Source organism: Thunnus albacares, chromosome 12, assembly GCF_914725855.1.
Source record: "Thunnus albacares chromosome 12, fThuAlb1.1, whole genome shotgun sequence".
Lineage (NCBI taxonomy): Eukaryota > Metazoa > Chordata > Actinopteri > Scombriformes > Scombridae > Thunnus > Thunnus albacares.
In genome coordinates, this window is record NC_058117.1 from 11579055 (window position 1) to 11605982 (window position 26928).

A 26928-nucleotide genomic window follows, 5' to 3' on the forward strand; every position below is an offset into this window, starting at 1 on the left:
TAGTAAAGAGCACTGGGTGTATGTGTGTTTGTGATGCATGCGTGTGCGCACGTTCATTTGAGACCGGGATCAGGGTTTGACTCAAGTGTGACTGTGATGGGCACCATTGAGTCAAGAGGAGACAGGAAGGTGGAGTCATATTTTTTAACTGAAGGAGGAAAGAAGGAAGTAGGTTTTACGAGGAGAATTATATAGAAATACAGAATCTTCATCGGGGATAAAAGAGGGATGAAAGCAGAGTGAGTGAAAAAAGATGTAAGGAAATTCGGTTAAGAGAAGGGCAAGGCTGAATGAGACGGATAAAGAGGAAGGAAGGAGTTAGGATGCGACAGGGTGGGCGGACCGAGAGAGAGGAGGAGAGAAGAAAAGAGGAAGGAAAGACGGTGTGAGAGAAAGAAGACAGGTGAGAAGAAGGTGAGAAGGAAGCAAACAGGAGAGACGGGGAGGTGAGAGGAAAAGAGGTTTGTATTGTAATGAGTCATCCCAGACGGGGAAAGACAGCAGAGGATGGAAGTGACTGGTGAGAAGAGAGGAGAGAGGTGAAAGGAAATGTGGGAGAAAGAGCGAGAGACCTAAACAGCATATGAGGAGGATAAGAAAGAGAAGAGAGGGGCATACTTCCCTGCCAAGGTGAGAAGCGAGGGTGGCGAATTAAAACACGAGCTCATGTTTAGTCTCAGAATAGAAAATAGCATGATGATGATATAAATGATTCATAGCTACAGTTAAGTGTATATACTTTATGAATTCATAAAGCTCACACACTGTAGCTGCACTGTGATCAAGAGATAAAAAAACAGTCCCTTAGGCTACTGTTCATATTAGTATTTATGAGATCACTGCAAACTTATGAGCGAGCTAGCCTCAGATACTGGATCATTGAATTACATAATAGACAGATGGGTGACCAATTAAAGGAAAAACCAATACAAAGTGATCTAGTAAGGTGCTGGTCCTCCGTGAGCCTCCAGAACAAGTTTAGTTCTTCCTGATGTAGATTCTCCAAGTCTCTGAGTCTATTGTTAAGACCCGGCTCAAGTGGCCACAACAAGAGGGAGACACACCAGTTAACCAAATGAAAGTCAGATTAAAAGGTAACTTAAGTAATTCAAGTATGACGTGTGGATGTCAGCAAAGTCAGTAGTGTGATGTGAATGAGTGGAAGATGTTTGTAGGTGTTGTAAGGTGCATAAAAGCAAAGTAAATGTTACTAAAGTAACACATAACCAAACAGGAGGAGCAAAGTTGCAGCAACACAAGATGACTCAGCAGGGATCATCAACCCCCCCCCCCAAGACAGGGTCCCAACAGGATCACTGGGTTCTAAAGCAAATAAACAAAACAATCTGCAAAACAAAAACAACCTACAAAGAAAACTCCCCTGGGCTGTTTAACCAACCCTGGCTGGTTCAAAAAGTTTGAACATTAGCTGGAGGATTTGAGGCTGCAACAGCTCTCGTCATGCAGAGCTAAGTGAGAGTGTTTTATCTTACCACATGTGACAGGTTCATCAGGATCAGGAGTTTTTAGGTCCCTCTCACCATCCAACAACACAGCAGGAACCTCAGGAATGAAAACACAGAAACAGTTTCAAGCGCAGGAGACGGTTCTTTCATATCAGCCTTTGTAACTTCCAAATCTTTTCCTGCCATTTCACAGTCTTAAGATCAAATGCCCAAATGGTTGGCTAACAACTGGAATGGGACAAGACGGAGCAGGCTCAACAACCTGACTCGGTTCCCCAACGAACTGGCATGTTTTGCACAACTTCACGTTTGGAGACATTGCTCTTTAACGAAGGCCAAAAGAAGTAGCGCCAGACATGGTCATAAGATTTCTTTATCCCTAAATGTCCACAACCACCATGCACAGTTTGCAACACCACATCACAGAAGTTACTCGGCACAACAACCTGAAAAATTGCTTCACCAACAAAGTCGCCATCACAGCACCACTTCCCACTTTTCCACCAGTAGGTCTTCCAGGGCAAAGTACCCATGAGCAACATCTCTTACTTTTTCAATTGGCAAAACCTCATCCCACAAAGCAGACAGGGAGGAATCAGTCCTTTGGCCCTTCACCCATTTCTCCCTCGAAATATTTTAAGTTAGTTGTCTGACACTTAGAAACACAACTTGAAGACTTACACCTCCCTTCCAAGCTCATCCAAGACCAAGGTAGTTGGCATGGTGAACAAAGTCAGTGCTGCAGGGCATGTAACTCCCTTGTGTTTACACTTGATTACAATTATAGTAGTTTTAGATATTATCAAAAAATACACTCTGGCAATGCAAGTCTCCATCATCACAGTTTTTTTTAAAAAATAAATAAAAACTAATATCATCAGAATAATTTGAAAGATTGTTATATTCTATAATCACCTAAAATTTGAAATATGGTGGCCTAAAGTGCAAATTATGAGGGTTCAGGGACACATTAAGTCATTTTCCCATGTCGGCCATGTTCAGCCCAACAAGTTGCTACAATGTCATAATAGCTCATGTTTATTCACATTTTCACCATTTTAGAATAAAGCAACTTGCTGGAAATGTATTGTTAAGAGGTAGATTTGTATCTGGCACTCACTCTCACATTTCCAAAACTTTTTTTGCTACACTCACATCTTTTTACTACAATTTTCAACAAGACTACACACGTAGACAATCTCTCCATCGACTCTGGCTAGGTAATATAACACTACTCCAGATACTGACAGTAACAACATGAACTGAGACTACACAAAGTTATCAGGCTGTAAGAAATAAACTGTGTCTTAAACCCTCAATGGACAGCAGGGGTTAAAAAAAAAGTTAAAAAAAGCAACATCAGCATTATCTGAAATTCCTGCTATTTGCTTGCTGCAAATGTTAAAAGCACAAAAGTCCCCATATTCTGGATATTATATCAGTAACTTCAGTATATGAACTATGCACACCAGTTTTTACATTTTTCCCCTGAAAAATTATAAGCACAAGGCAGTGATGTATTTCCATTTCAAAGCTATCATTCTGCCAATCCTATCAGCTGTCACACACTGAAACCCTAAACACACAGGAAAGCCAGATAAACTCACAGTAACAGTGTGAGCATCTTACCTTTTTAAAACAAGCATTTCTTCAACACCAGTTAATGTGTTAAACTCTCTGTAACCTCATGGGAATCCAGTGCTCTGACCAGATTGCTCCATGCTAATATCTAATTATGCATTCTGAACTAACATGGAGGTTTCCCTCTCGGGATGTTGAACCTTTACCACTCATTACTTTTGTAATTCATGCAGTTTATGGCACAAAAAAACCTTCCTCATGCTGATTTCCCCACAAAGCTTTGAGTCAATCTGGTTTGTTTTTTGTGCAACTTATAATAACATCACTCTGACATCTGTGTATATATTATAATTGCATTGAACTGTACCGGAGAGCAACTTCATTACCATGTGAAAGGCTCTAATTATGCTCATCAGTGTGGTCTTGTTTTTATGTGGAATATCCCTTTTGGATGGCAGCATCCAGACATGAAAGAAGAGTTCATTTCCATGACTACAGTAACCGTCTTCTTGTCACCGTTAAAAATCTGACACAGTCCTGGGAGTTCTGTCGTCTGGTCGTTTTTGAGTGCTGTGGTCACGACAGGAGATCGAGCTCGTCTCACCGCCACCATGTGTGAGCTTTCATCAGGCCACTTCACAGCCCTCTGAGCGGAAACCAGACCACCACCACATGCTGTGGAGGCACGCTGCTGCCTCACAGACAGTGACACACACACACACACGGGTATGATTATGAACACAGGCGCACACTCAAAGACACACAAACGCACGTGTCAGCGTCACTTATAGCAGACCACAGTTTGATGAGGTGTGTCAGCAGTCTGAGAGTAGCAGGTCCCTATCTGGGTGTGTGTGTGTGTCAGAGAGACAGAATCGGTTAGCATTTAGTAATCACTTAATCATATAATAGCAATCACTCTTCATCAGACACCATCAGATAGTCACAGCACTGGATGGGCTTATAATTCATTCAGCAGCTGTGTGTTTGTGAATATCTGTATGTGTGTATGTTTAGCTCCCAGTGGAAGGCAGGAAGAGGTGGCGGAAATAATGTATTTATTTATAAATGTTTATGTTTATTTATGCATGCATTATATTAGCTGAGCATCGAAATGAATAAATCATTCCACTGTAGCTTGCAGTCTGTCAGAATGCCTTTTCAAGTGTTTCTGAGCGTCCTCAGCGCCGGATATCGCTGAGTTTTAGAGTCTGGTTTTTGTATTTTCAAATGTGTGAAGATATTTGCCACTGGTTTCCATTTTAAAACCAGAGCTGTTGGATATTTGTGAGTCCAGAGGGGGAAAAAGAAGTTGTTATCATGAAAATGCCAAACATTACTTGTCAAATATCCAACCCTCCATCTCTTTTCTCTCACACACAGAATGATTTAAGCCGCCAGTACGATTCAAAGGAAATGGAAATTGGTGTTTTTTCACAGGCAATACAGTGTAGTGGGAAAACAAGCTCTGCAGTGGGCTTTGATTGCCACAGTATGTGCAGATCTCCAGTCAGAACTTTGTCTAATTCATGTAGAATTACACAAGTTAGACGTTGTTTTTTTTGTTTTTTTTACACACAGGCTATCTATTGTTATTAATTACACACTGGCTGGCTCGACCAATCTTGAGACCAAGACTGTTTTTATTTTAAAACTTTCCATTCACACTGCCCATATAGCAATGCTCTCATTCATTAGAGCTTTGTGTGCACGCTAAAGTTAACTCAGAATAGAATAATGGTACTCGCACCTTTCAGGTAAATGTGGAGATGTACTGGCCTCATTTATCACGGCAGCACATGCATGAAGTCATTAAGGAACAGAAGCAGCCAGTCACTATCTGTACTTGTACTTTTGAGGGAGTCTAGATTATGATGAATACTGGTGATGAAGTGTCCAGGAACCTGGGATCATATGTTTGGGTCTGATTCATGGCCCTTATGTAGAGTACAGGATACTCCAAACTGTAGAAATACATTTCACATTAATGACACAAAGTTAATTCTTCTGTGACTTTTGGTTTTACAGTGTGATAGATTGCTTTTTCAACAGCATGGATAGATGGAGATTTTTAAGCCACTTCACTGCTATTTTAGAGCAAAAACTAAACAAACATACGCAAATTAAAATGGCTGAGCTCCTGAGCCACAATGACTATGTGCATAATTAAGGTCTTGCCAGAAGGGAAACCTTCCAAAGTTTCTTGTGAAAGTGTCAGAAACACACACAAGTAATACAGAAACAGAGCAGAAGGTCTTTGAAGTCAGTAAAAATTGAAAAATCCGCTTAAAATAAAAAAAAAAGTCTCAAAAAGTTGAGGCTTTGTCTGTAAAGGTCAAGGACAATGTGAGGCTGTAAGCAAAATACCAGTGAACACCTGCCTCAAATTTGAAGAAGATAACACACAGTATGACAATTCTTCATTGTTTTTTTTTCTCATGAAAAGGCCCAGGCAGATTTCCAAAAAGAACATCTGGAGACTCCATATTTTTGTAAACACGAGATCTTCCTGATCACTGCAATACCACAATAGGTGTGACAAAGTGAGGTAAGAAAGGGAGAAAAGGCCAACTAAAGGATTCTGGTGTCCTCGTTATTGACGTTAATGAAAGTGGTCACTTCTTTTGGAAGATCAAATGGCTGGCTGACTCCCTCCTTGTCCTCTGTTGCTAGAAAAAAACTATTTCTTTATTCTGTCTCCTTGTTTGGTTTGGGGAACAGTTTCCTTGTCTTTTTTTTGTGTCTTTTTTTGCTTCTGTAAAAATTGCACTAGAATTGGTCCTAAATTATCTTCCTCCTCCTGTATCATTAGCAGTGACATTCAGCACAGCTGGAGCTTCTGATGCTTTTGTTTGCGAAATCACCGCCGGGATTATTTCCAGCATCATATCATCTTCGTTCACCTTCCGGCATAGAGGACAGACCTCCAGTGGGGCATTTACACCTACACCTACCAGCTACACCTTTGACAGCCTTTCAGCACCACACCAAACTTGATTTCAAAATGAGAACGCTGGAGGCTTTTGAAAAGCACTCAGAACAGAAGTACTATATCATCCAGTCAGCACTTTGTGCTTTACTACTGAAATGATTCTGTGTGTGTGTGTGTGTGTGCGAGAGAGAGAGAGAGAAAGAGATGGAAAAGAGAGGAGAGCAGAAAAAAATACACTGCCACTTGTGGGGGATTACAAGAGATGAGCTCTCAGTGAAGCAGATGTGTGTGAATGAGTGGGGAATGTTTGCCATCTTTTCCTCTGCATGTGATGCCGAGGAAGAGATGGACAAAAGGAAATGGCAAGAAATAGAAAGTGCATCAGGGTCACATAACATGGAGCGCTTCTGTTGTTGCTTATGACTTATTTATTCATTCATTTTCAGTTTTTCATTTAGCAAGGATCTGGGTCAGACGCTGTAGAGAGTGTGTGTCTGTGTGTCTGTGTGTATATAAGAATGAGAGGAAGAAATTTATAAGGACAGATGTTTTTGTTCAGTTTTGAATACTGGAATTTAGCTGGACAGACAGATGAGGCTGTTGGCAGGTCAGTGGGCAGATGTACGTGCAGGATATGAGACAGGCTCAGAGACGAGCAGACAGACTGGCATTCAGATAGATGAACAGACAGACAGACATATGCGAGCCAGCTGGTTCTCATCCCCTCTCATCCCTTTCCGCGGCCTCTTGCTTGGGACCGAACAGGTGCTTTTATTCACATGACAGATGCTGACAATTTGTGGCAACATGTTGTGTACAAGTGTGATAAGAAAAGCATCAGTTTGCTTCAGGGGCTTTAGCCTCCGGATTGGTTTATCTGAGTCGGTAACAGATCTGACTGATCGCCTTGAATAAGTCAAAGAAACAGGAGGTGGCAGTGAAACTTGAGGCTGTACATGCAGCATACAATGTGTGTGTGTGTGTGTGTGTTAAGAGAGGGTGATAGAGACAGCAAAAGTGTGGATAAGAGCTGAAACAATTAGTTGATTAATCTATTGACACCTATTCTATTTATTTACGATTTTCTGCTTTACTTTGCTTTATATGATCGTAAACGAAATGTCTTTTGGACTCTTGGTTGGACAAAGCCAGCAAATTTGAAGGCATCACCCTGAGATTAATCCAGAAAATAATCGACAAATGAATCAATAATGAAAATAATCTTTAGCTGCAGCCCTAGATTCAAGTTAATGTGTGTGTGTTGAGGATGTGTTGTAACACACTTTGCTCCTGTTAACCATGAAACTTCAAGGAAAAAATTGTTGACATAAAAAAATCCTCTTTTTTTTCTTAAAAAAAGCAAAGAAGCAAAATCACGAGATATTTTGCCTTCATTTGATATTTTTTTTCCAATTCCAAAGTGCAAAGCAGTGACAGAAAGCTTGTACTGTATGTTCTACTTTCAAGCTGATTCATTTGCTAACTAGATACAAACTACCATGACTTGGCAGACTTGAGTATTCTGTGGTTGAGGTGTGGAAATTGTGGATTTTTTTTTTTTAAGGAAAAGCTTCTGCCGACACGTAATCGAAAATTCCTGGTGTGATATATCTCTTTTGTACAGGAGAGTGGCCCTGGGGAAATATTTAGTCCTGTCGAGAGGGAAGGAGGAGAGGAAAAATGACAGGGAGATGGAGCGATGAGGAAAGTGCAGGAGATATGGAAACGATAGAACAGATGATAAGAAGCTCATTATTCTGTTCCTATATTTGGCTCCACATATATCCTCCTCTCTTAGTCTCACGCCTACAGTGAAGACATCCTCTGTGTAGGCCTACATCCTACTGAAACCTGTCGACCGCACGCCTGTCTGTCTCTGCATGTATGTGTGCACACTTCCCCGGCACTATGTAGTTGTCATGGCAACATTAGATCGTCTGGCATATAAGGGTGTTTTCAGTGAGGTTGATGTATAATGAGCTGAGGTCTTTGTTTTCAGGAGGAGATATTCATCAGTTTGACCTTTACCCTCAGTGGAGCAGGGTAGCAGTTTGAATGTATGAGGCTCTTTCTCTTTCTGCGTCGAGTTTTTCTCACTCCTCTTGTTTGTAACAGCTCTTATCTTGTCACAGCGAGGTCTACCTGCGTCTGATTCACGAGTAGAAAACTGAAAGGCATCACCTGGTGCTTGTAGGGTTTCAATGTTTACTGACGCTCTCAACCGCCACTGCTTGTGTTGACTCTTTTTTTTTGCCTGTGGGAGAGAATGCAGACGTTACATGCACAAAATAATCCATTTAAGGATCCTCAGTCAGATCCCATATGAGACAATAGTCCAATTAAGCAGCGTTCACATTTACACATTGTGTTTTTTTTGGTGAGGCCAGACAGTTTTAAAGTAGCATGCAAGGATGTTTCACAAACATGAGCAGTCAGACAGGTTTTAAATTTAGAAATGTAAATAAAGGTGATCTTAACTTTTTTTTTTTTAACCAGACTGTCTGCTGTACACACAACACTGCACTGCAGAGCTGCTTGTTCAACTATGACACTGTGAACAGACAGGTTGTCTGTTCACTTGTGTTGTGATTCCTTTTAAGTTCTGTTTTAAAGTTGTGTCCAAATATGAGTAAAATATTATTATAACCAGGAGGCCAAAACTTCATAACACTCAGTTTATAAAATGATATAACTTTTCCATTTTCTGACAGTGGTGATCCTGTTTCCATGGTTTTTCCTCCGAGTTTAGAGTTGCACAGTAGAGCAGAGATATTTTGGGCACACAGGGTGCCTTTCATTTTCTGTATGGACTATGTTAAGTAAATGACATCACTTCCAAGGTTTGGATGGATGTGATAGTCTGGTTCTTTGATTTAAAAATAAAAGAAATTTACAAGAAATTTCCCAGCCTTATAACCCTGTGTACAAACAGAGAAACAGGGCTACGACTGCTGAGGCGCTTCAGTGAGAAACAAACAAACACATTGTCCACTACTAACAACGAGTAGAAGGTAAAGCTCACACTTTAGAAATCTGATAGATTCAACAACATAAAATCCTTTTTATGTTTGTGTTCGCTGAAATCAGAAACGATGACGCAGTGTGTTGTTCCCGATTGCAAAGACGAAGAGTTTGAAATGCTTCTTGTACTGCTGGTAGCTGAGGCTCATTCATATCTTTAAATGATTGCTGAAACACATCTACTCCTGTGAGAAACACTGAGGATTAAAATAAAACGTTCTTTTTTTCGTTACCAGCTTAATATCAGAATGTTGGTTTGTAAGAGCGTTTCCGGCACACAGTGGTGAATGAGTTGTAGTAAGTTGGAGAGGTCAAGACAGAGATGGACGGACAGAGAGTGACACCTGCATAGAGCTGCTAATCCCAAAGTAAAGTAGATTACAGTAACAGCCTGATGCCCCACCACCCCCCACCCCAAAAGTCTGTCTGGAGGAAATGGAGCTGCCATAAGCTGCTGAGAAACTGCTGCCTGTGCTGACCAGAATGCTGCTCAATATCACTCAGCTCTACTCTGAACTTTTCGCCTCTTCTCTAATCTCTCTGTCATCTCCTTCGTGTCACTCTGGCTGCTCTGCTGTTGTACCAGGTCTGTGTGTGCGACTGCTGTTACTGTGGTCTGTACTGCGGATGTGTTGTTGCAAAGAGCCCTCGTCTTATTGAACAGCGTGTTTATATGTACGATGATGCTCTCGATGACACCTCAATTTCTGACTAATTATGGAATATTTAGAAAAAAATTCCCCAAGATGAGATCTTTTTTTCCCCCCCAAGCTGACATTGACTCACTTTTCCCTCTGGTTTCATCTTTATTTTTGCATTTATATTATAGCTCTATGCAATATGCAGTACATGTATACGATGGACATACTGTGCAGGTTACTAATTACAATTTAGCATAAGGTGCAATAATACCACTTGTATCTATTTTATATATGTAAATGTTTCTACAGAGCTACAATACGACACAAGGGTGCGGTTCAGACATGGGTCGTAAGTTTTTCTTCTGTTTGTATTTTTGTGGGACATTTTAAGCCCACAAAAATATTTACTTTATTACAGTGATAGTATAGACAGGAAAACAAAGAGGAGAGAGAGATGGGGAGGTGACATGCAACAAAGGTTCACTGCTGGAATCCTAAAGACTCAGATTTAGGTCAGATTTAGTCTGTATTAAAAAATAAGAAGTTACACGTAATAACGTCATATAGAATATCAATATTCTGAAAGGTACCTGTAGAGTTTTTGACCACTAGTGGCTCTATGAAGCTCTGTTTTGATTGTTTGTACTGTAACTGTAGTCCTACTGCCAGTTGTATGCTATTCCACTTACTGACAGTTGGTGACGGTAATGTTGTCCAAAATTTTGGTTTTGGTTGTCATTTGATAATCTAAATTTTCCAGGTTTTGGAATAGTGTGTGGCCATGAACCATAGTTGGCAGTTGTTCAGTCTCACAGGATGAGAGATGCAGGTGTGCAGATCTTGAATTATGGGTACAAATGATGTTTATGTTATGACATAGTTTAGTTTAGTTTGGTTTAGTTTATTTGCACACACGTGTATATATATATATATATATATATATATATATATATATATATATATATATATATATATATATATATATATATTATATACACAAGACAATGAGAATTTAAAAAAGTTTAAACATTTTGCAGGAGAGGCTGGAAGCCAAAAATGGCTTGTGAAGATACCTCCCTTACATAAATATCAATAGTCATACTTAAAAAAGAAAAAAAAAACAATGATTATGTCATCACTGAAGTTTCAAGACTAAGCAATAATACAAAATTGATAGAAATGTACTATTTACCTTGAAGTTTGTTTACAACTTGCGATAAATTACAGTGAAATCCATGAAGTGTTATAAATCTTTACTAATTAGAGTCCTTTTCAGATGTTTTCTGAATAATAATGTAGATGTTGACATCGTTACAGCTCTGTTTCACATAAACAAGCAGAAATATCTCGCCGAGTGAGACAGACGGAAACAGTGAATGTGTCACACTTTGAGGGGGGGAAAGACCTTTCTGTGGACGTTGGCAGCAGTGTTGTCACACAGTATGACAACAGAACAGACTGTGTGTCACCCCATGTGACAGGGCTAATATCACATTTTGTAAATGGGTCTCTTTGCAGTGTGACATGCAGTAAATGGCAAACATGAAACTCAAAGATGACGGTAGCTTTAATTGCTGCTCTGACTGACAATTTATGACCCACTGTGACTCTAAACGCACACCACATCAAGAAAGGAAAAGGCAGTAAGGACAAAACATGTTGGGTAAACACACAGGCATCTATATGTGACAAATTTGCTGAGTGTATTCCTGATAACGCAGTATCTGTGTCTGGTTTACTGATGCCTGTCATCCATGTAGTATATATATTTTACTGACCTTTCACCTTTGGGTCCAGCTTGTACACTCACATACTGGATAAAGATGTGTCGATGTAGACTGAACGCTGCAGGTGAACTGTGAGCTGGATATCTGCAGGATTTCAATCCTAAATATAATTTTACAAAGCTCAAAGTACACTAACTGGGCATTTTCTGAACCTTTCAGCCACCTACAAACCAAAGGCAGACAGACAAATAGAGTCACAAATTAAATCAGTGTAAGAATCTGTAATCTCGATAGACACATTAACTTGATTCTTTTATACCTGTGTGTGTCACAGTTTGTTCATATCTTATTTGACAAATTTATCAGTGCTTGACAAGAGATAAAAGGAAGTCTGTTCTGCAATTTCAGTGTGATAGTGAAGGATATACCCTAAAGCCAACTTGACTTGTCTGCTTGTCTGCTGTCCAGCAGCTTGTTCTTGTGTTTGTCTGTGTGTGTGTGTGTGTGTGTGGAGATAATGTATCTGTCTCCACCGATTACCTCTGTCTCTGTCTGTATTTTTGTATCTGATCGTCTGTATGACTCTGACCTGGTTTCTTGTTTTGGAGTAATGACTCAGAGGCTCCAAAACAACAGTTGATTCTGTTGAAAAATGACTTGTTTAAAAAAAATTATAGATTTCCCAATAGCCGTATCCATGTGTAATTGTTGTTATAGTGAATGTGGGCTTAAAGCACAAGGTGCAGACACAAAGACTAGCAGATGTGTCTGCACTTGATCACTTTGAGGAGGTGATGTGGTTTGTAAGATTCCATTTTTCTGTGATGTCTTCAGAGTTATCAGACCTTGATGTGAAACACAAGATTGAATTTGATTTCACACAGTATGACGTAAATACTTTTGTATCATGTTGACAAGTCAAAAATGCCATGAGCCATTAAAAGATGACTAAAAAGTCTGTAAAACAGCATGCTGGAATGAAGTTGATGCTGTGAACAGATTGCAATAATAATGGTGTTGTGTTTTCCATCCCTGTGGTAAGCTACTGTATATTGTGATATGACAGTAATGTTGTTATTGTTACAGCGTGAGATTTACAATAGCTAAGTTAATGGGGATGTATCATGCACATTTCCAGGTCTATATTTATATTCTGGGGCTCCACTGGAATTAAATAGACATGATTTACAGTTGGAAAAAACACTGTATTTATATTTTTTATATATTATATATTTATGCAGCCCCTCAATTCAGCCTCAGTCTAAAACAGGCTGTTTTAGCTCCTGTCTCTTTAATGCCCCCTCCCAGTGAGCCCACCCTGCTCTGATTGGCCTCCCGAGCCTAACTTTTCAAATACAGCCGTACATGTTTGAGCCTGAAATATGTGAATGACCAACGTAAACAACCTTAGCAACAAAGGCTACCAGCATGCACAAACAATCTGACATCATCGTGCGGAGGAAGTAGATTTAACAAAGCGCGCAGAGCAGGCTGACGCCCTGACTTTTGACTTGCAGGGAGCATTTTTATATATGTTCACCTCAAGTTCGGGGACCATGTTTAACACAGACATCAAACATTGTAACATTATAGAAATAACAGAAAATCACAAAAAGTATATGTTTAGAAGCTAAGAAGCTAAGTTTATAATACAGCCTTTAGGTGACAGTTATAACTTCTGGCCTTGCAGGTTGGCCAGTAAAAGAGATTCACTAATACTACTTTATTAATAATCATACACTTTTCAGCTGTTACTGAGTTATGTGATCTGTGTATTTTACTGAACACTCATTAGTTAGAAGATCTCCAGGCTACTTTTAGCACAGCGTTGCCTCAAAATCTGATGCCAGTATCAGCATAATGTGCCTGTAGCTATAATGTAATCAGCTCTTTTAGAATGACAATCTTTAATCCATTGAGATTCTCTGCACATGTTGTCTTATCCCCTTTAATTGAAGGATTTGCCCTTTGTAACGACATTTAATTGACAAATGATACAGTAATGTAATAAGAGTCTGCAATCAGACATAGAATTTGTGTGCTTTTCACACTCTGTGGGAGGGAGGCAGCCACCTATCACGTGCTGATATATATATATATATATGTGTGTGTGTGTGTGTGTGTGTGTGTGTGTGTTAATGATTTAGGGTCTCTGTGGGACACTGAAAGGAGGACTTGGCACGTGGCAATGAGGGGTCAGGAGTGACAGACGCAGACCAGCAGCTGTTGGGGAAAAGGGAGGAGGGAGGTCAAATAAAGAGAGGAGAACAGAGAATAAGGGAGAGGAGAAAAGAGGAGGTTTGGCAGCTGAGTGAAAAAACAGTGGGAGGAGAGGAGTGGCAGGGGAGGTGCTGGATTGATGGACGGATAAGCAGAGATGTAAAGAGAAAGGGAAGAGAGGGTAGAGAATGAGGAGACGAAGGCGAGGAGGAGGCCATCAGGCAGCTATAAAGCAAAGGAGAGACATAAATTAAACTGAATTACATTTGAAAAGTCTTTTCTTTTTCAGCTTTTACCTTTTTAAACACACAAAACCGTGCTTAAACAATGCAAACAGATCTTGCTGTGGATACATTTGAAAATGCTGATCTAATGTAAACAGGAAATGCTGACAAATTATTGTCATATGATCCCAGGCCTCTGTTTGTCATGTGAAGAATTTTTGAGAACTTTGACTTGCTGACACACTCCATTCTTCAGACTTTGCAGTGACAAACAACCTTTAAAAATGGTGGGATACAGTTTAGGTGAAATTTGTCAAAACTGCTCGTTCAATGTCCAATAACAGAACAACAAGGTTTCTAGGAGTGTCTGCATTAGTGTAGACACAGCCTTAAATTGACAGAGAGAGCTGTATATTGTACAGAAAGCAGGGGATGTGGCACCCAGTGACGGTATAATTGAAGAGCTTGAAAGGGAAAGAAAACTGCATGTGTCCTGTACAAGTGAGACTGTGACTCACGAAGAGAGCTTTCCCTTAATGAAACAAGACATTGGAAGGTTGTGTTTTTAATGGACAGAGTGAGAGAGGGTGAGAGAGGGAGGGAAATGAAAGCAGCAGATCCCTGTCTTTCTGTCCCTCCTGCTGCCTCCATTTACCATCATTGATTGTGCAGCTGGGCTGAATTAATGCATGCCTGCTGTACTCAGATGGCCGGCATCTGTATCGATGTGTGTGTGTGTGTGTCTGAGAGAGAGAGAGAGAGAGAGAGAGAGAGAGAGAGAGAGAGAGAGAGAGAGAGAGAGAAAGGAGTAGAGTGCCCGTGTGTTTCTTTTGTGTTCACACAGTAAGACAGCTGACTGCTGGTGTTCTCATATTTCTGGTCTTATGAATGTCCTTACAGGCAGGGAGGGAGGAAAGGAAAAACCCTCTGACATGAGGACACCATTGCCCCTTTGTAAAGGTATTGTAGAGTAGGGATGAGGGTTTGGGGTTAAGATTAAAATTAAGATCAGATTTGGCTCACAGAAGGGTTAAATAAGGTTGGAACTCAGGTTTAGGTTTAGTGTTGGAGCCAGGATGAGGATTAAAATTGTAATTTTGCACCTAAATGGTTTAATGTCCAGGTTCTACTGTATATTGCTGAATAATACTATACATAGAAATAGGTTAATCACTCAGAGGAGGGCAACTGCACCAAAAAGGAAAGTGATCGAGTCAATATTAGAGGAAACACCAGTGTTTCTTTAATAAGAAACAAGCTTTCACTGAAAGATGAAAAGGGTGGATGAACAGGTATGTAGTTGGAGGTGTTTGACAATTATAATGCAGATTATAACTTCATGGTTGATGTTAGTTTACAATTAAGAGTCAGGGTTAAAGGAACAGTCCTACATTTTGGGAAATTACTCTTTTTTTTGTCATGAGTTAGCTGGGAAGATCAAAACCACTGTCATGTCTGTATGGTAAATATGAAGCTACAGCGTGGTGACTGTTAGCTTAGCTTAGCACAAAGACTGGATATAGGGGAAACAGCTAGCCTGGCTCTATCCGAAGGTTACAAAATCCACCAATCAGCACTTTTAAAGCTCACTAATTAACATGTTATATATTGTTTGTTTAATCTATGCAGAAACCAAAGTGCAAAAACAACTATTTGTAATGTTAGGGGAAGTTATGTGCTGGACTGTTTCCTCCAGTGACTGACTGCAGTATCTGTTGGTTTCCTGGCAAACACACAGTGACTAATCACTAATTTGGCCAATAGTCCAGCACATAATGCCAGTTATCCCACAAATGGTATTGATCTTCTCATCTAACTCTTGGCAAGAAAGTGAATAAGCGAGTTTCCCAAAATATCGAACTATTCCTTTAAATTAGAAGTAAATGCAATTTTAGCTCAAGGTAGATAATTAGTGAATGAGCGCAATCATTGGAAAGTCCTCACAAGAACAAGCACAAGGACTGTATATGTGTGAAAAGAAAGGCTGATTGTTTGAGCACAAGATCAGCACGTGTGTCCTTCATCACCGCTCTTTGACTGTTACCTTGTCCAAACTGGCCATGCTTTCTCTCAGCCATCTGTACATGGTAATTCTACCATCTACTGTTTCTTTTTTTTCCTCTACCCCTCTAACTCTCTGTCCTCACCCTGAGGCTGGGCGTTTCAGACCCCTGGTCCTCCCATTTCCTTTCTTCTGCGCTCCTCTTCTCCCCTTCCATCCATCCATCCTTCTCTCCCTCCCTCTCTGTCAGTCCTTCTCCCCTGGGCCATGTGGACAGTTGGATGGCTTTGTGTTTGACACGTGTGTTGGCAGGAGTCAGTACACACACACACACACACACACACACACACACACACACTCCTACAAATGCAGATGCACACACACCTCCAGTTTCTATTGTCAGTAAGCTGCTCAGCTGTGAGGCCCCTAGCCCTAATTCTCTGTGTTGGGTGAGGACAGGGCCCCCATTGTCCTGCAGATTAACTCACAAACACACACACACACACACACACACACACACACACACACACACACATACACACACACACACACACACATACATACACACACACACACACACACGTGTCCCCAGACCCCATGGGGTCCCTTAAGTGTGAATGTGCCTTGAGGCAGAAAATCAGGGGGCAATTTACGGCAGTGTCCAGCAGAGAAGATGGGGGATGTACCTCGAGCTCAAGCCTCTGTTTGAAGCTTTATGTCAAACTGAATCTTTGGTTTCCTGTTAAGGATGACAGAACTGAGTCTGAATCATTTTATTAGACCATAGAATAATTGGAAAAATGTACAGGAATTTGCTTTAGTGATATGTGCAGGAGTGTACTGACAATTCACAGAATTGAGTTTTAGATGTATCTTAAGCTGTATATTGAGCAAATAAAATAATACATACATTTAAACAGTCAATGTTTAACGGAGGGCAAGATGGCTGCCAACAGCAGGGGTGGTTTGTTACACGTCATACCTGCCTCTATATACCACCTTTTCTTGCCATTTTTGTCTACCTTGTCTTGTTTTGTTTTTGGCTTTTGTTTTTTCCACTTGGACAAAGCCTCAGTATGGGAGAGGATCAAACATCAGATACCATTCTTACTGGACAGAGCACAACTGAATTTTTTTGGCCATGGATACTATGCAAATTACTCCACCTGCGTGGTACAATAAGTGATAAGCTGACATAACAAAGGAAATAGCATATGGCACATCTTAAATACACTTCTATTCCTACTTCTGCTCAGTGGAGATATACAGCTGAACCCAAGTACAGCCCCTGACCTTACAAGTAAAACATCCAGACCGACAGTCCTCCACAATCGACGATAGAAATGCATACAGGTACAGATTGGGACTGTAAACCAAATTCACCTTGGTCTGCCTGGGATGTTGGAAACTATTCCTGGCCTGGCAGAAAAGGGGAATAACTGGACTATATTTCCTATGGATATCCAAGATATGCCGTCTTCTGAACAGCAACATCTCAGCGCTGACTTTCACAGGGAGAGACACGAGACAGTTATTGGTCATGCTGCACTTAAATAAAAGGAACTCAGGTATTTTCAAACTGTAAACCATGCCAAGGTAATCTGGGACTTTAAGTCTAAACCAAAAGGAATTCTTGAAGGTCATTTAAATATTCAGAGTATTATATCAAAGGGAGTTCAGGTTCAACATCTATTGACGGACTCTAATTTGGATTTCCTGGCTGAGTGAAACTTGGCTGAACAATAATATTCCAACAACTATGACTGATGTTGCCTGGTATGCTTGTTATAGAAAAGACAGATAATCGGGAAAATAAGGGGGAGTCCTGATCTACATCAGAGACATCCTCAAGTGCTCTGAAATTAATCTGGATACGTTTGATTTAAAATGTCTAATCTTAAATATTGTCTTGTTAACTTAGATGAATTTTAACATTGTAATGCTTTACAATCCTCCTTCTTGCAATGTCTTTTTATTATAATTTACGTGTATTGTTGAAACTGTTAAATTGTCATGATGAAACCGTAATACTTGGAGATTTTAATATAAATTGGCTAGACAAAGGCAGTAAGCAAAAACTCAAAATTATCACACCAAAATATAAATTGCATCAAATAAGAAAAGGTTTAGATGACTTACATGAACAAGTAAAACACTTACAGATCTAATGTTTACTAATAAACCTGAGCGAGTGACAAGAACTTATATTGAACTTATAAGAACTTAATTTATTGACAGTTCTGTCTGATCATAATTTGACTTTGTCAGGAAACTGACGCAGAAAAATGTTTGCAGAGTTTTTTTGAGTGAAGTATGGGATATAAATTGGGATTCAGTTTTACAAACATATGATTTAAATAAATGTTGCAATATCTCCATGGATTCACTCGTAAATACATCTCAAAAATGTGTAAAGGCATTCAAATGTGGTAAAAAAAAAAGACCATCTCTGCTTTGGGTTAATAATGATATTCATCAACTAATGAAAAAGAAGAATCTCGCATTTAAAACATCACATTCCACAAAATTTTACACAGATACTCTTATTTTTAAAGGACTTAGAAATAAAGTGGTCAGTGAATTGAGAAAAGCAAAGATCGCCTACTTTATGCTGTTGATTGCACAATCGGGGGGAAGTAGCTCATCTCTTTGGAGACATATCAATAGACTTTCTAAACAAGAGTCTAATCAGAGAAAAGGAATAATTCAATTGAATGTAAATGGAGTGATCAGTTCTGATGGCATGGTAAGTGCAAATGCACTTAATGCCTATTTTGTCCAATCAGTGGAAGAACTGGCAGCAAACTTCAGACTGATAGATACTTCAGTAAATGACAACAAATTCCTTTTCCATCACACAGACTGATCAAGGTAAAATTCAGCAAATAAGTGATCAATTAAATAATTCAAAGGCTATATATAGATATATTTGGGGTAGACACTGATTTTGTAAAAAAGTATACTGATACTCTGATAAGGCCTATAACACATTTGATACATTTATCCTGTGGAATTTTCTGAAATATTTAAACAAGGAATTATAAGTCTGGACAACCTGACCACACTTGTAATTATAGACCGATCTCAATTCTCCCTGCAATCTGGAAAGTTATTGAAATGTTTGTGACAGAGCAGTTGACTAATTTTCTTGAAAGAAACCAGCTTCCTCATCCAAAACAATTTGGGTTTCGACCAAGATATTCAACAGAAATGGCTACATGTTGTCTTAAAATAACATGTAATCCTAAGATAAGATGAGCCAGAAATTATTAAGAAGTCTCTAGATGATGGTAAAGTGGTGGGAGCAGTATTTTTAGACCTGAAAAAGGCATTTGATACTGATATTTTTAAATCCACTTCTATAAGCCAAACTCTTCCCAACAAGCTCTCAGCTAGTTTATCTGGCATATCTGGAATCCTGAGAGCAATGTATCAAAATAAATGGTATGACCTCATCCCTTCAAAATTGCAGAATGAGCATACCACAAGGTTCCATTCTGGAACTACTGCTCTTTTGCTTATACATTAATGAGCTACCAGACAGCTGGTACCCAAGAGGTTGGGTGCCAAATGTATGCTGATGATGCAGTCATTTATGTATCGATAAAGACTCCACAACAGGCTGCAAAGTTACTGGAAAGGCAAATGGTCAGTGTCTCTTCAAAATCACTTCCTACCTCTGGACTGTGCAAAAACTGTTTCAATGCACTTTTCAATAAGACAAAAATTGTGTGATGGCTTTACAATAACTATTGATCAGAAGGAAATAGAGAAAATAAATTAGTTCAAATATCTAGGTGTTGTCTCGGATTCTCGATTAAAATTTGAAGCACATATTAGGAAAGTATCTAAGACCATCAAGACTAACCTGTTTTCGACTGGTAAGATCTTGTTTACCTGTAAAGTCCACCCAACTATATATGCACGCCATGCTTTTATCGCATCTCTCCTATCGTGTAACCATCTGGGGCCATGCAACCCAATCGGCAATGAAACCTATGTCATTAAACAAGCAAGCTTTGAAAATATTGGATCAGAAGCCAAAAAAATGGCACCATGGTAAAATTAGAAAAAAGTTTAATTTATTAAGCTTTGAGAATTTTATAAATCTCTCATTTACAAAATTGATTTTTAAGTGTTGAATGGCTTTGCCCCAGAACTTGTCAGTCAAATGATTTTAAAATATAATAGCAAACGGGCCACTATGAGGGGAGCAGTTAGTGGAGACTGAAAACCAGCAAAATGCAAAAATACATTCAGTCAATCCTCTTTTTTAGTTAAAGGCCCACAGATTTGGAATACCCTGCCATCAGAAATCAAAACATTTCCTGATTTTAAAGCTGTCAATACTAAGGCAAAACTATGGCTTAGACAAAGGCAAATCTGTGAACACTGATACATGGGTTTATATAGCAGACATACTTTCTTTCCCTTTTTTTGTTCTTAATCGCAAAGTCAAGTATACTTTGCATCAGTTGCATTTTATTTAAATGTAGCAATGCCTACATGTCCCTGTCAAATAAATTAATAAATAAAAATATATTTAATCAGGGAACATTTGCCCCTCAAGTGATTTTAATGACCTACAGTATGTTATTGCTGTTATGCTGGACAGCACAATCCATTTTTGTAATCACTGGTTTGAAGCAAACTAAAACCCAGAAAAGCCTCTAATCCAATAGAATTAGGGGGATGAGTTTGTGAGTTTGAATTCTACATGAAAATTAAACTGCAAATTAGCAGCAGTAAAATAATGACATGAACCAGAAAATGTAGTTGAATGCCTGGAAATTCAAGCTTTCTTTTGGCATACTGTCTTTAAAGCTGATCCTTTCACAACTGCCTAAAAATACAAACAAGGCACTCCCTTATTTTACAGCGAAAAATAATCAATGAAATATGTCCCCAAACCATGAAACCTGACCTCACAGCAGCATGACTTTCAGATTCTTTGCCAGATTTCTCAACTCAGTTCTTTTCTCCCTACCTGTGTGTATTGTGTTAAGCCTACAGCGACTGCTCACATTCAGAACCACTGACCTACATCGGCTGGTGTCTAGAATAACAGGGAGTCAGTTAGGAGGTTGAGGTCTATATGTGTCTTACCCATATGTCTGCCTCAGGTGATCCATGGCCGCCAGTGTGTGTTTACAGATCTGCAGTTTTAAGTTTGTGAACATTTGTGGAGAATAGTTACATTTGTTTCCACAATGTATATTTTTCAGGCTTCTTTAACTATCTTTTACTTTTTTAACATCTGCAAGAGTTCCAAAGTGTAGGTCGGTTTACACAGACTGTGAAGTGAATTTATATGTCCATTGGGGCTGCAACTGATGCTAATTTTCATTATTGAAATCATTTCGACAATCATTTACTTGGCTAATTAGTTAATTGTTAAGTCTGTGAAATTAAAAAAAATGTGAAAAATGCAGAATCAGAATTTCTTAGAGTCCAAGCTGACTTTTTTTGCTTGACCAACAGTTCAAAACCCACAGATATTCAATTTGCAGTAATATAAAACAGAAAAAAGCAGCATATCCTCTCATTTTAGGAGCTTGAGCCAGCAAATTTTTGGTATTCTTTGCTTTCAAAAAGACTGAAACAAATAATCTGATTGTCAAAATAGTTGCCTATTCATATTCTATTGACTGTCCAATTGATGAATCCATTCAGCTCTGATGTGCATTTGTGAGTTTTTGATGAGTGAGGGTGTTCTTTTTGATTGCACCAGCCCCTCTTTGTTAACTGCAGATGTCTCTTGAGAACGTAAATGTGATACAATGTGCAGATGTGATGTAATGATATGGTAATAGTGGGAAAAGTGATGTTGTGGGGAATTGGGTTTTCTGGTGGATGCAGCAATCCCAGGAAAAGGAAGTCCTTACAGGAAGTGAGTTGACTGGGCCTCAGTCTTGCATGACTGCAAACACTGGTGTCTGTCTTAATACTGTATGTATGTTAGTGTGTATGTATGGAAGAAGTAAGTGTGCACGTGCTAGCACATATACACGAAAACTCCTGTACATTAGAGCGTTAATGTGTGTGTGTGCATGGGCATGTTTGTGTAAATTGTTTTTAGATGCCACATGGAAGTGAAAAGTTCTAGGAGTGTAAGAGAAAAAACTCCAAGACAATATGTGGGTGTTTTTTTGTGTACAGTGAATACATTTGAGATTTTGTTTGGATGTCATCTGCTATTCCTCATGCTTTCCTCATTTCCCTGACTTTGTGAACGAGTGATGTAGCTGTGGGAAAAGGCTTCAACAAGGAAAGGCCAAAAAATGTTAGTCATCACATCACCTTGAAGTCAAATTATGCAGTAATGTGCAGATTTGAGGACAGCAAAGAACTGGTAACACCGAGAGCAACAGAGCAGAACAAAACGGAGCAGATCAGAACATTTAAACAATGAATATAATGTGTTAATTGCAGAAATATAAGAAACACTTTGTACCATGCAACAGTAATCTGATATGGTGAAAATAGTACATTTTCTTTTAATAGTTTGTACATGTTACTGCAGATTCGTATAACTTTGTGTTCTTGTGTTTCACTTTCAACTTTTTGTGCATCCATATATGTGGAATACATGTCACATGACTGGCATGTTTCAGCTTGATGCCCAAAATGTGCCACATACCCTACTCGTACAGCATATATGGCACGTGTAGGTGTGTGTGTATGTGGACATGTGTGCCTCTAACAGGGGCGGGGGGGTGTTGGTGTGGTTGGTCCGCTCGCTGTGAGCTCTTTGTAAAGAAGGGGGGAGGTAGGAAGGGGAAGGGGGAGGTGAAATGGGTGTTTCTCTCAGCTGCCTACCAGTCTGGTTGCTGTTGGTAACTTTGCTTGATGAGATCAGAGGGGATCGGCTTTCAGCCCTTCATCTCTCTCTCTCTCTCTCTCTCTCTCTCTCTCTCTCTCTCTCTATCGCTCTCTCTCTCTCTCTCTCTCTCTCTCTCTCTCTCTTTCTCGGAAAGTCTGAGGTGGAACTGAAACAGGAGTGGGGCTGAAAGTCTGTTCGGAGCTGTAGTTGTCAGCGGAGAACATCGTGACGACGCTGCCTTGGAAACACAATTTAGAGTCGGAGTGCAAGTGTGTTGGGGGAAGGTGAGAGCAGTGGAGGGGGGAGTGAGGAAGAAGTGATAGCCTCGGGACAGATAAGCTCCAGGGAGGGAAAGAGGGAGGGAACAAGAGAAGGAGGTAGGGAGGGAGTGGTGGGCAGCTCTCTGAGGAAAGAGGGAGCCTCTCTCTCTCTTTCTGTCTCTCAGTCAGACTTGCCGGCTGCTGCTCTCTTCTTCCTCCTGTCTGCTTGGTTTCTCTCACCGGCGTCTGGTCAGAGGAGTTTAGCTGTGTTTTGGCTGCTGACTGGATTGAAATATGGACTCGGGCTGAACAGCTACACGCAGCGAGACATGAGAAGAGTCACTGGAGATTCACTGTAAGCAGCTTGATCTGTTATGTTGTGTAAAAGGTGTAGTGTGTCATCGCTAAAACATGTCACTACTGAAAGAGATTTTTGCTATTTCTAGCTGATGCTTTGTGATAGTTCACAGTGACATTTAGTGGATCTCTGAGAGTTAAAGTAGCCACAAGTATGATTCATTTTTCATTGTGTTTACATTAGACACGAGCAGCTTATACGCTGCTGCTGCTGTTAACCTTCGCACAACATTTTCTTCTCCTGTGGATACTACCGTGCACTCAGCCTCTCCTCTTCCCTCCCTCTCTCCCCTCTCTTGCTCATCTTCTGTCGCCTTTAATTCTCTTAATGGTCTCAAGGCCCCAGCTGGCCAGCTGGGATACCCCTGTGTGTGTGTGTGTGTGTGTGTGTGTGTGTGTGTGTGTGTGTGTGTGTGTGTGTGTGTGTGTGTGTGTGTGTGTGTGTGTGTGTATGCGTGTGTGTGTGTGTGTGTGTGTGTGTGTCTTTTGTTTGGGATAGATAGAGAGTTGAGTTAAGGGTTGAGGGATAAGCTATCCCAGGATTTCCCCCGCTCACATACAATAATAGGATAGATCCTGCTTTCTATTTTTAAACACAGTGTTTGTCTATATGTTACAAACACCCCTAATCTGACGGCTCGCTCCACTTCGCCTGCAGTAGCTTTTCTCCCAGTGTTGTGTTTAGTCTATGGATGGGTGGATTGGGGTGGGAGGGTGTATTTGTGTGGTCCATCCTGGGATGGAGAGATAGCAGTTCTCCTTTCTGACTTTATCCTTTTGTTTTGTCAGCTGGTGACCTCTGTTTCTCTCTCTTTCTCTCTTCATCTCTTTCATTGTTTGTGTTCTCTTTCTCTCTCTTTATTCGACTCAGATCCAAACAGCCCTGCTCCACCGCAGCCTCTGCCAGCTTTTTCTTAGTTAGTCCCTTTATTTAAATGATGGCTCTTTATAGGCACTGTTTTTAATCGCTTTCCTATCTTTCTCTTCATTTTCTGTCTTTCTCTGGATTTTTCTGTATCACACTTTGTGTCCTTGTATGTGTGTGGGTGCTTGTGTGGCTGTACTTTTCTCTTTTAAATGCCCTGACACAGCACCCTGTATTCCACTTTGCACAGAGCAATTTCTGAGAACACCGTGGTGACGGAGACAAGTTCCTCAATCATAAAACATGTGCGTCCGTGTATGTGTGTGTGTCACACAACTGCAGCTGGCTGCAATCGTTTCCATTATCTGTTGATTATCTTTTGGACTAATTGATGAATTGCCTATAAAATGTGAGCCCAAAGTGACGTCTTCATATTGCTTGTTCCATTCAGCCACCTGTCCAAAACCCAAATATCTTCAATTTACAATGATACGAAACAGAGAAGAGCTTCCCTGATACTGTATCAGACAGAGCTGTCAACTCATTACACTGCATTTCCATCTTCCGTCTGTCATTGCCTCCACTATAACTGATTTCTGTGGGGGGAAGGGGATTTGATTTTCCCTAACCAATCACTAGGGACCAACGTATCCACCTGAATCTAACGTCATTTTACGTCGACACTGATGCGTAGTCATGCCAACATACTGGTTTTGCCAGGGATTTAAGAGTGGAGTGGAGTGAAGTAAAAACAAAGTAAGATGTCGTGTGATATTGAGAAGACATGCTGTATATGTAAAATAATTCCGGCGCACAGCTTGACAACAGCATTAGTCCCGCCTGTGGCACTGATTGGCTAATTGTTAGTCCCCCCACCTCATTTGATCGATTGCTTTTTCAACTGAGAAACTGCTGTTTCATGTCGTGATGACAGACTAGAATCAGTCAACTCGGTGGAGTGGGTGGATTCAAAGGTCTGGACCCAAGCAAGAGAAGAGCAGCAAATCCTCACATTTGAGAAGCTGGAACCTGCAAATATTTATGTAGTTTGCTTGATGAATGACTTACACTGTTAATTAATTATGAACATTGTTGTTGATTAGCTGATTAATAACTTTAATTAGCAGTAAATTAATCTTTTAAGCTCTACAAAGCAGTCTTTGCTGCTTAGTTTCCCTCTTTTAAACCTGCAGTAACTTATTTTTGAGGGCAGCCAAAACAAGCAGTTAGCACACTGACTTTTTGCTAACTTGTTAGCAAACAGTTGCCTCTTTACACATCCAGCAGATAAAGAGCAACATTAGCATTTATTCGTGTTTCTTTTCACCAGATGAATGTAAATCCAATATTCACTCCGTTTTTAGCTCTTTTTTTGTCTCCCTCAATCCCTGAGAAAAATATCTGGCTTTTAAGCCTCTAAATGCTCCGCTATGTTTATCAGCTAGCTGCTAAGTTTTGGTGCTGGGCAGGTAGCATGCAGTCAGTTTTTAGAGCTTTTTTTCTGAAAACAGCTGCCTGCTGCAACCGAAAACATCACGATGATGTTGATATAAAAATAATATTGTTGATATAAAAATATTGATTATAGCTGCTTCAAGTGTTGTAGTAAAACAACCAACAAATTTGTGTCCCCAATGCTGTTGTAGAAGCTATTCCGTCATGTGTGAAATTATTTCTGGTGTGATGTTGGACTTGTGTGGGTGTGACACATTTCATCACACTCTTGTGCAAGTGGGTTGGATGTTAAATGAGTAAGGCAGCGGCTGTGCGTCATATTACGACAGACTTAAATTCAGCTTCATTACTGCTAAATAAATATGTGTGTGTGTGTATATGTGTGTGTATATATATATATATATATATATGTGTGTGTGTGTACATATATATATATATACACACACATATACACATGTAGCACCTGGGTGTGTGTGTGTGTGAGAGAGAGAGAGAGAGATGAATAGGTTTGGTCCGTAAAGGAGTTCTCAGTCACTGTAGCACTAATGGTCTTCCCTTGGGGCACCATGGATTTTAAGGTGTCACAGCAGGCATCTTAGGAGCAGACACTTGTGTGTTTTCATGCATCTTCTGTATTTCAGTCAATCTCTCTAAACACACTGCATTTTATTTCATTGGCAACTATTTAGTTGGAATTCCTACATTACAAACGGATGGAAATTCAGTACTTAAGAAATAGAGCGAGGGAGTTTTAGGAGGGAATTTTTATATCAAGAAAAGAGCCGATTAGAGCGAGCGGAGGAGGAGGATGTGGGAGACGGAACATGATTCATTAGGGAGACGACGACTGGAGTTACTTTATAAAGAGTAGAGTCTGTGGTGGGATAAAGAAAGGGTGGGATTCTGCTTTTCTGACTGGCATTTGAATTCATAAAAGTGATGCATCAGGGATATGTCACCAAAGGCAACTCGTGTATAAAGGTCATTTCTTCCACAATACATACATACAGTAAAGTACATAGTCAATTTCATTTTTGTGAGAGGGGGTTTGTGCCTGTTAGTGAGCATGTGTGTGCTTACTAGTGTATGGCTATGTTTGAATTTGCCTATGTTCAGTGTTTTGCAGACCATACTTTTCCTGCATGCTGAGCTCACATTGATTGCCTCATGGTAGATGCTGGGGCATTCGGTGGCAGGCCTGAGATAATTTGTACCAATTGATAGGGTGTCAGCTCTTGCTGTGGTCTCCATGGATTTACTAGTACAGTAAGGCAGAAAGACAGACAGAGACAGAGAAAAGTGGATAGGGGAATAGGGAAGAAAGCTGAGAAAAAATCAAATAGATGGGGAAAAA

The 26928-nt window shown here is 40.0% G+C and overlaps 1 protein-coding gene across 5 annotated transcripts in view; it reads left to right on the forward strand.

Annotated features, from left to right (window-relative positions):
- Positions 1 to 26928, forward strand: part of LOC122994189 (SPRY domain-containing SOCS box protein 4-like) — an 82698-nt gene that overhangs the window by 12961 nt on the left and 42809 nt on the right. For 2 of the 5 annotated variants that reach the window (XM_044368747.1, XM_044368749.1), the window contains exon 1: positions 19352 to 19462. The exons of 1 other annotated variant lie outside the window; for it this stretch is intronic. The gene's annotated coding sequence lies outside the window, so the exon portion shown is untranslated. Of the gene's footprint in view, positions 1 to 14712; positions 14773 to 19351; positions 19463 to 23061; positions 23253 to 26928 lie in introns of those variants that run through there. 2 more of the 5 variants (XM_044368748.1, XM_044368746.1) reach the window with 2 other exon arrangements.